We start from the raw sequence: 8,460 nt of genomic DNA, 5'->3' as shown, positions 1-8,460 counted from the left end.
ATGTCCTAATATATTAGGACAGGCATGAAATGCAATTGTCCTTCTGATAGTTGTTCAGAAAAAAGGACTGGAAAGTAGGCCATTGGCTAGAATTCAAATGGTTGGTAATGTCTGAGGTTGGCTGCTTTCTGGTTGGTTGGTATAACCAGAGGGTAGGTAACTGGGGTTGAAGATTAAGGTGTCATCTGCAGGCCAGAATAACCTTGTTGATAAACAACATTCCCTTGTCTTGATTTTTTTTTCTTGAGGTAAGTCTCTAATATCTTCCAAATTAGGAACTTATTCTATACTGGGTTGTAAAGAAATTTATTGACAAAGAGTAGGGTGGGATGTGCCACCTGAATTTTTTTCTTCTTTCAATTTTATTTTGTACTGGTTTGAGTTGTAGAGCTTAGTGGTTAGACAACCCTATGCTTTACCTAGTGTTCCCCTCAGTATGTTTAGTACCAAAAATACAGAACAATTTACAAATCTGTGTGTCATCCTTATACAGGGGTCACGCTAATCTTTTCCATATTCTTCCAATTTTATGGTATGTGCTGCTAAAGCTAGCACGCCATGCTAAATGTTTTACACATGCAGCGTATAGCACATATATCCGCATGCATCCCACACATATGTAAGATTAAAATGTGCCAGGTATCTGTGTCATGTCTATGATCTACCACAGTGAAGTGGACAACATGATCGCTAACCTCTGTTTCAAGCCTAAAATCCTCGACAGAAAAGTTTGGTTTATTTTTGATCCTTTGCCACCTCCTTTATTTCCTTAAATGTCTGTTCATTATACCACACAAGGTCAAAGAAAATCACTGGAAAACCCATGTAGTTGACTTTTATTAGTGTGTTCAGATAGAGATTTGCCTTCTTCTAAAATATGGCTCCCGTAAAGTTGAAACTTGGGCATAGTCAAGCCTAAAGAAATGGTTTGGCCTTGGTGCTTAGCTCTATGTTGTTATCCTCATTCTGCCCATCACCTGCCATCACCTACCCCCCACATCTTTCCAAAGCTGTGGAACTGGCACAGTCACCACCTGCGAAAAGTGTTAGCTCCAAGCAGAGGCCGGTGGTGCCAAGACAAGGTTCCCAGTCTCCACTTAGAAAAACAGAAAATGACATTGTTAATTGGAGGATGAATATCTTGAGAGTTGTGCCAATATCCCCTTATCTAACTGGCCTTTCAAAATTGAACGCACTCACTGGAACCACTGGATCAGATACCGTCCCTTTTCTCATTGTGGGGAAGACAATTTCTGGACTTTTCAGTCAGTCTCTGTTCCATGCAGATTATATCAAATTTAAAGGAAGGGAAAACCAACCCCATTAGTTTCATTCCACTTTATGGGGAGATATGCAAACCCCATTATGACAATGTACTTTATTTTTCATCTAGAAATTTTCATCAGACACAGTGCAGAGTTAATCTGCTCCTAGACAAAGATGTTAGTTACTGCAATTCAAAATGAAAGAGGCTATAAAAATGTATAATTATAATAATTAGAGTCATAATATTAATGAGAGTGGAATTAACACATTGACCTTCATCTTATTCTACAGGTAAAAACACCAAATTTTGAAGATACAGCTGAAAAAGGTTTTTCTACACCTTGTCTTCTCAAAAGCAATTAATTTCCACATAAAAAAGTGTTATTGGAATTAAAATAGTTTTAAAATATAAATATAGTATTAATTTCTAAGGATATTCTGGCCAATGATTCAAAATAACTCCTGAAACTCACTAATGACATCATCCTACTCACTATTTCATAGAGATATGTGGCAAATGGTAGGCACTTCATTTGAGTTTTCTTGATTAATAAGTGCGCAGACAATGATATCAGTATTCAGGACTTACTTCACAGTGGTATTTAAGTACCTAAAATGTTTGCTATTCATCATAGCAAATTTGAAAGGTAAATATTAAAATATATTACACAAGAAAAGTAATTGTAACTTAATCCCACGGTTCAGAAGAAACCATTTGTTGCATACCATGATGGGTCATTTCCTTCTAGTCTTTTTTCTAAGCGTATTAAAAGCAATAATAATGATAACTGTGATTGTACTCAGATGTACAATTTTGTATACTACTTATTCTAGTTAATCCATTTTCAGTTGTTAATTTATCTCTTTGGACTGTAAGGGCCAGAAGTTCACTTAAAGAAAACAAACCAACCAACAGAAAACAAACCACAAAGAAGGTGGTGGTACATTCTCAAATGGTCGCTCTGGCCTGGACTTGGAACCAAGACCTGTTAGAGGTTGGGACAGCTCTGGTCAGTTTTTCTCTCTCCTGACCTTGTTCTGTGGCTGCTCTCTTTCCTTCTGGGAATCTTCTTTCTTCCTTTTACCACCTGGCTCATCCTTCCCACTGTCTCTAGAAAAGCTTCAGAAGAAGCCAGTCTGGTTGGCATAATTATTTTCCTTTGCCCTTATTAAATGAGAAAGAGAGTGTGAGAGAGAGGTGGGGGGAGAGAGAGAGAGAGAGAGAGAGAGAAAGAGAGAATGAGAACTTGTGTACTTTGGCTGGGTCACAGGCCCCTCCTTGATCAAGCTCCATTTCTAGTTCAATCAGTGGCAATGCATTTGTACAAGAGCCTGATACAATTTCATTGAGAATTTTTTTTTTTGGAAAAGCCACTTTCTACTAAAAGGACAAGTCAAATGGGTGTGTCTAGTATATGCCATTTGTCATATCATTGTAAACTCTATTAACATTTAATTTATTCAGAGGATATATTTTGAGTGTCTACTATGTACCAACACTGATGTAAGTCCTAAGGATACATCAGTAAATGAGGTAGACAAAAATCCTTTTCTTCATGGGCCTGAGAGTCTATTGGGCAGAGTCCAACAGTAATGAATGAATGAATGAATGAATGAATAAAAGTGTGTTAGGAAGAAAAACAAACTAGGGTAAGATATGGAGAAAAATGAGAGAGAGGGACAGAGGTGCTGATGTTGGGGTGGGGTGTGGTTGGGTGGAGGGGGTTGGTTTACAGTCTGGGTTGTCCAGGGAAGTGCTCTGAGATTTGACGCAAGGTTTGAGGAGTAAACCATCAAATTTAAATTATATTTTTATTACTCTTGTTCAGTAATCTTTGTAACAGTTATTAAAATTCATTAAACACAGGTTCCCAGGGCCATTCAGTGCATTTTTGGGGGTCTATTTTTCAATCTTCAGACCACCTGTTACTCTTTCTCTTTCACAGAAGAGGACTCGAAACACAGACAGAATTGGCTGCTTGCTTGTGGTCTGTACATTAGTAAATGAAAGAACCTGAATTTCCAGGTCAGATTCTGGAGCTCCACTCTGCAACGCTGCTTCTGCTCTGCCAGTCTCATACTGGTTTAAACAAAATCAAATAATCCCACAACTGTACAAAGGAGAGTGATAAATGCAGCACAGATTTCCCATCCAGGGTGTACAAAACCAATGTGTTTTGATTAAAACCCCCCTCAGATACCATTTTAGGTCTCTTTATGCACATCAGTGATTGTACACCTTTCACCTCAGTAAAACGGGGGTGTGCAGTATGTGATGTGCCGTAGAGTCACTCCCATCAAAATATGCTGTGGGCATATTCCGAAGTCAATAAACACAGAGCTATGCTATTTTTGGATTGAATTTCAAATATTTTATAGGTGGACATAGCTGTTTAGTTCAGCAGTTTTTAAATTACTGAACATTTATGTTATGGAAATGAGTCTGGGGTCCTATCTACCCCCACTCTCTTCCTAGCCGTTCCTAACAGCTGATGTGAATTGCTGAAGGTCAATATTAGTCCGAGCAACTAGTGGCCACGTGAAGGTGACTAGAATGGAGGACACAACTATGACGGGCTCCTACAGGAACAGAAGCTACTTATGACTTCTGTCACCAGTGTTTTAGGAATTTTTAAATTCAGAAAATAGAAGTTAACTATCTCTTAATCTTCCATTTATAGAATAGATTGATTCCAATCCGGGTTTGGGCAAGTCCATTTATGGTAGAATATTAAAATGGGATTGAAAGTCACCTCCTCTGGAGAGCCTTCCAGGTTATCATTGTTAGGACAATGTCCATCTCTGTGCTCAGTAGCTCTCCATCTGTGTCACCCCCCATTCTCACACAGACTGTGCTGTGTTTTAATTATTGTTCCACTTGTCTCTTCTCTCCAAGAGATGATAAGATCTCTAAGTAAAAAGCATGTTTCTTTAATTTTTGTGTCTTCAGTACAAAACTTCCTATTTCTGGCATCTAATGTGCACTTTAGAAATGTTTTGGAAGAAGAGAAAGGAAGACTTCAAGGGAGGCGAAGAGCAATTTAGCTTAGTTACCAGAGATGAACCATAGGTTGAAATTGAAGGATGAAATAAAAAGTAAAAATCAAGGAGGGTAGAGAAGAAAAGCTGGAAGACATGGGACCCAAAATACTGATATTGTCAAATGAACAATATGGTTCCAGGTACGTCCATAAATATAATTTGTGAAGAATAAAATATTCATACCAGGGAAAATACATCCACTTACTGAATTACAAACAGTATTTAAAAAAAAAAAACTTACTCTGTATGTTCTACCAGAATCTATAGAAAGGCTGTTTGTTGTCTCCGGCTTGAAAAGCTGTGGTATATTTAATTTCATTCTACTAAGGTTATCGCTGATGCATTTAAAGTCTTTATAGAGGATCTACCCTGTGTGTGGTGATTTATTAAATAATGGACATTTAGATTTGAATAATTCAAGCCCCAAGCCTGAGGAGCACACAGTAGAATAGAATATTCAGAGTATGGCGTGATACAGATAGTTATGGAAGCATGTTTATTATGCAGCCTGTATATTGTGCAAGAATCTCAGAGGAGCGGCTTCTGTAGGAGTGCTCTAGAAGCTTTAAGAAGGAGGTGACTGCCTTGGCAGAGTGGTTAATAGGAGTATGTGGAGAGGGGAGAGAGAAATACAGATGAACCTAAAGAAAGAGGCAGATGTCAGATCGTGGAAGATCCCACCTATGGAGCTTGGCCTTTCTCTTGCAGAGAGATGGTGAGAAGCCAGATAAGGGATGACTCTAAGTTGCTTGGAACCTTATAGATTGACTAGAAATTGGTACATTACAGAGACACAAAGACGAATTTGATGGATCAGCTACTTCTTTATGCCAAATGGCCAGCCTTTGGGGCAAGGACATATAAACATAAAAAGAACAGAGATGCCCAACCCTTGAATTTCCCTCATCAGTCCAGGTAGACATCTTTGGTATTCTACAAGTGATAAGGCCTGCAGATATTAGGGGTCCCTCTGAAGCCAAAACTGGTTATGTGGGAGTGGCTGAACCTTGGGGTAGGATTTATGAAATCACCCACTCTCAGGTCCGAAGGGGCTTTCAACTTCCCAGTCCAGCTCTTTTACCAGATTCCTACATAAAACAGGCCAGGGAGAAGCTCATTCTTACATGGGCAGCTAAGCTGCTCCTAAGAGACGTATCTCCGTAGAGGTCTTTTTAGCACTTAGGAAGTTCCACAGTTTGAACCAAAGTCCTGTCCAGTCTACTCTTATACTCACTGGCTCTGCTTCTTTCCTCTTGAGCCCCACGGATCATAATGCATTTTGGTTTCCAGGCTAAGAATCATCAGTCCTTCAGTCATCATGGTGTTCTGTGTTTGTACATCCACCTTCTCCATTTGTTTCTGTAACCGTACCTCTATGACCCTTCTCCAACTGTGTCCTGTTTTTTTGGTCATGTGCCTTTAGACTGTGGTATCCAGTATTGGAATCCAAGATCAAAATTCTTGCCACTGGTGGTGTGAAAGTGAGACACCCACAACCTTCAGGAGTTGGGGAGGAAAAAAAGTCAGACACTTCTGCATTTGCATGGTGGGTATAGATCTAAGGAGAGAGCTACTTCTCAGAGGCAGTTTTCTGTGCAATATTAGCATTTATTCAATTCTGACCTTTGAGCTACGGTCTGATTTTTCCAGGCATGAAGGTGCCAGCAGGGGCTGCTAAATAACACAGCCAGGTTTTCCCCCTGTTCCCTTCCCTCTCCCTGCCATCTCATGAAGCACTCTCTTGTCTGATCAATTCTTTCTTACCTAGTAAGAAAGAAGCCTACAGAGCTGCCCAGAGGAGGCTCCAGATGAATATCGAGTGACTCCCTAGAAACCTGTAGTCTGGAGAAATGTAATGTGAGTCAGAAAGTTCTGAGATGCTGGGTAGCAGGAGAAAGGGAAGAATCTTATCCGGAGTTTGCAGCGGCTTTGCACTGGGGCCACATTTTTTCATTGCATCTTGATGGGGCAGATTTACCAAACATTCAGGACATGTCTCAGAAAGCTTTATTTTTGCACTTATTCATTTGTTGTTTTTTTAATAAAATTTCCAGCTTTTTATTCTAGGTTCTTCTCTGTTCATTAAATATATTTATTTCTTTAGCAACTGCTACGTGCTAGAATCTATGCCAGATGCTTGGAGTATTAAGCGTGAACAGGAAGATCATAGTTCCTTCTCTGATGAAATTTACAATGCACATATACACAGCCACTCACACACACAAACACAGAGAGAGAGAGAAGAGAGAAGAAAGGTTGAACATGTATCAACTGTGCATAGTACCTTGAAGGAAACCGAAAGGTGCAGACGTGATACTGTTCAGAGATGCTTTAGGTGGGATGGTCAGGGAATGCCATGCTGAGGCTGAAAGATAAAAAGAAGAGGCTTTATCAAGATCAGTCTATTTGTTGGCTAGAGCTGCTGTGAAAAACCACCACAGTTTGGGTGCTTGGATGCACAGAAATTTACTGTTTCAGTTAGAAAACAAGTCTCAAATCAAGGTATGGGCTGGGCCATCATCTCTGGGGGCTCCAGGGAAAGAACTGTTCCAGGCTTTCTAGCTTCCAGTAGCCTCAGGCATTCCTTGGCTTGCAGATGGTCATATTCTCTGTGTCTTTATACAGTCTTCTCTCTGTCCGTCTGTCTCTGTGTCCAAATTTCCTTTTTGTTATAAGGATACAAGTCACATTGGATAAGAGCCCACTGAGTGACCTTGTTTTAATGATTATCTTTCTAAAGACCCCATTTCCAAATAAGGTCACTCTTTGAGGTCCTGGGGTTAGGGCTTTAATGTATCATTTTTTGGGGGGGGAGTGGTGTACAGTTCAACTCCTAACAGTTAGGATGGATAGCGTTCTAGGCAGAAGAAACACATGTCCAGGTCCCTGAGCATGAGCATGGGGAGCTGGAGAAACATGGCTGGTGGTCTGAATAGAGTGGGCAGGGGACAGAGTGTCAGGAGGAGACAAGGAGAGGGGACTCTTTGGCCACTACAGGAACATCAGTTACCAGTGTGGATAACTCATCCATTTTTGCTGCTTACCTCTGCTGCAGTCGCTTTCAGGGGAGATACAGAGATTGTTACATTCTGTCTTTTCATCTCTGTAGTTCATGGGGTGCAGCGGGGACAGGAGGTTCCTGACTGGTCATGGTGGTTGCCAACTTAGACAGAAAAATTAATTTTTCTTGTAGAGGTCACATTGCTGCCTTTGTGTCTCCTGGCTGGGCCAGGAACCGCAGCTGCCATCCTGTGAATCACCTCCAGATAGTACTGTGAGACCCAGCTGGGCCTGGGCTTTGCCTCAGGTCAGAGGCACGTGCTGAGTGGCTTCCTCCGGGGAACACGCACCACTCCTCTGGCCGCCGGGTCTGCATCAGGAAGGCTGGGTGTTCCCTGCAGCGGGAGAGGACGCAGAAGAGGTGAAAATGAGCGTTGTGGAATCATCGCCGCGCTTCCATCAAATGGTTTGGGGCTCAGTAGAGTTGACATTGGACTTCAGGTCATTTGTGTCTTCAGTTTGCCCTCCCTTTATTCCCAGAGCTTTTCATATGAAAAAAATACATTTGCACGACTCTGTGTTTACCTGCTGGATGATGTTCTTTCTGTTCCTTTACCCTGTGTTAACCTACTCTCAGGTTGGGAACTCTACGTTTCTTATCTTATCTCACATACTGAAGCCCCTCCCAGACTCCTTCTCACTGGAGGGGTTACATGGAACTTATTTGGTATTTGTTTTGAATTTCTTGTATGCATCGGCACTTGAATCCTTAAACAACCTTGCAAGGAGCTGAAGTGCGGAGAACTTAAGTGGTCATGAGGCTGTGGCAGTGCACCTGGGGTTAACCTCGTGCAGGGGGAGCCTGGGTTCCGACCCCAGGCCGTGTGACCATAAACTGGTTGGTAAACCTCTCGGAGCCTCAGTTTTCTTACCTATAGAATGAGGGTGGCGATCACGCCCCGCAGAGCTGACGTAAACGTTCAGTGAGTAAATGTGCACGGAGGCCTCAGCCCAGTATGTGGCACGCGGTGTGCGCCAAGTGCTAGTCGTTAGGCACTGGCAGGAATCTGTTGTGGAACTTACCAGCTGTGTGCACTGGGGCCCGTTTTTGAACTTTATGAATTCCTCATCGCTAGTGTTCTCGAGTGGCCA

At 41.5% G+C, this 8,460-nt stretch overlaps 1 non-coding gene across 1 annotated transcript; it reads right to left on the bottom strand.

Moving 5' to 3' along the window:
- Positions 1 to 448: 448 nt before the first annotated feature.
- Positions 449 to 555, bottom strand: LOC119046497 (U6 spliceosomal RNA). Its single transcript, XR_005082000.2, has one exon. It is a non-coding gene; the product is annotated as a U6 spliceosomal RNA (small nuclear RNA).
- Positions 556 to 8,460: the final 7,905 nt, after the last annotated feature.

The sequence above is a fragment of the Artibeus jamaicensis genome, unplaced genomic scaffold (genome assembly GCF_021234435.1).
Source record: "Artibeus jamaicensis isolate MK-2021 breed Jamaican fruit bat unplaced genomic scaffold, CSHL_Jam_final contig_3152, whole genome shotgun sequence".
Lineage (NCBI taxonomy): Eukaryota > Metazoa > Chordata > Mammalia > Chiroptera > Phyllostomidae > Artibeus > Artibeus jamaicensis.
Note: the sequence above shows the minus strand (reverse complement) of the source record. Positions and strands in the feature narration are given on the sequence as shown.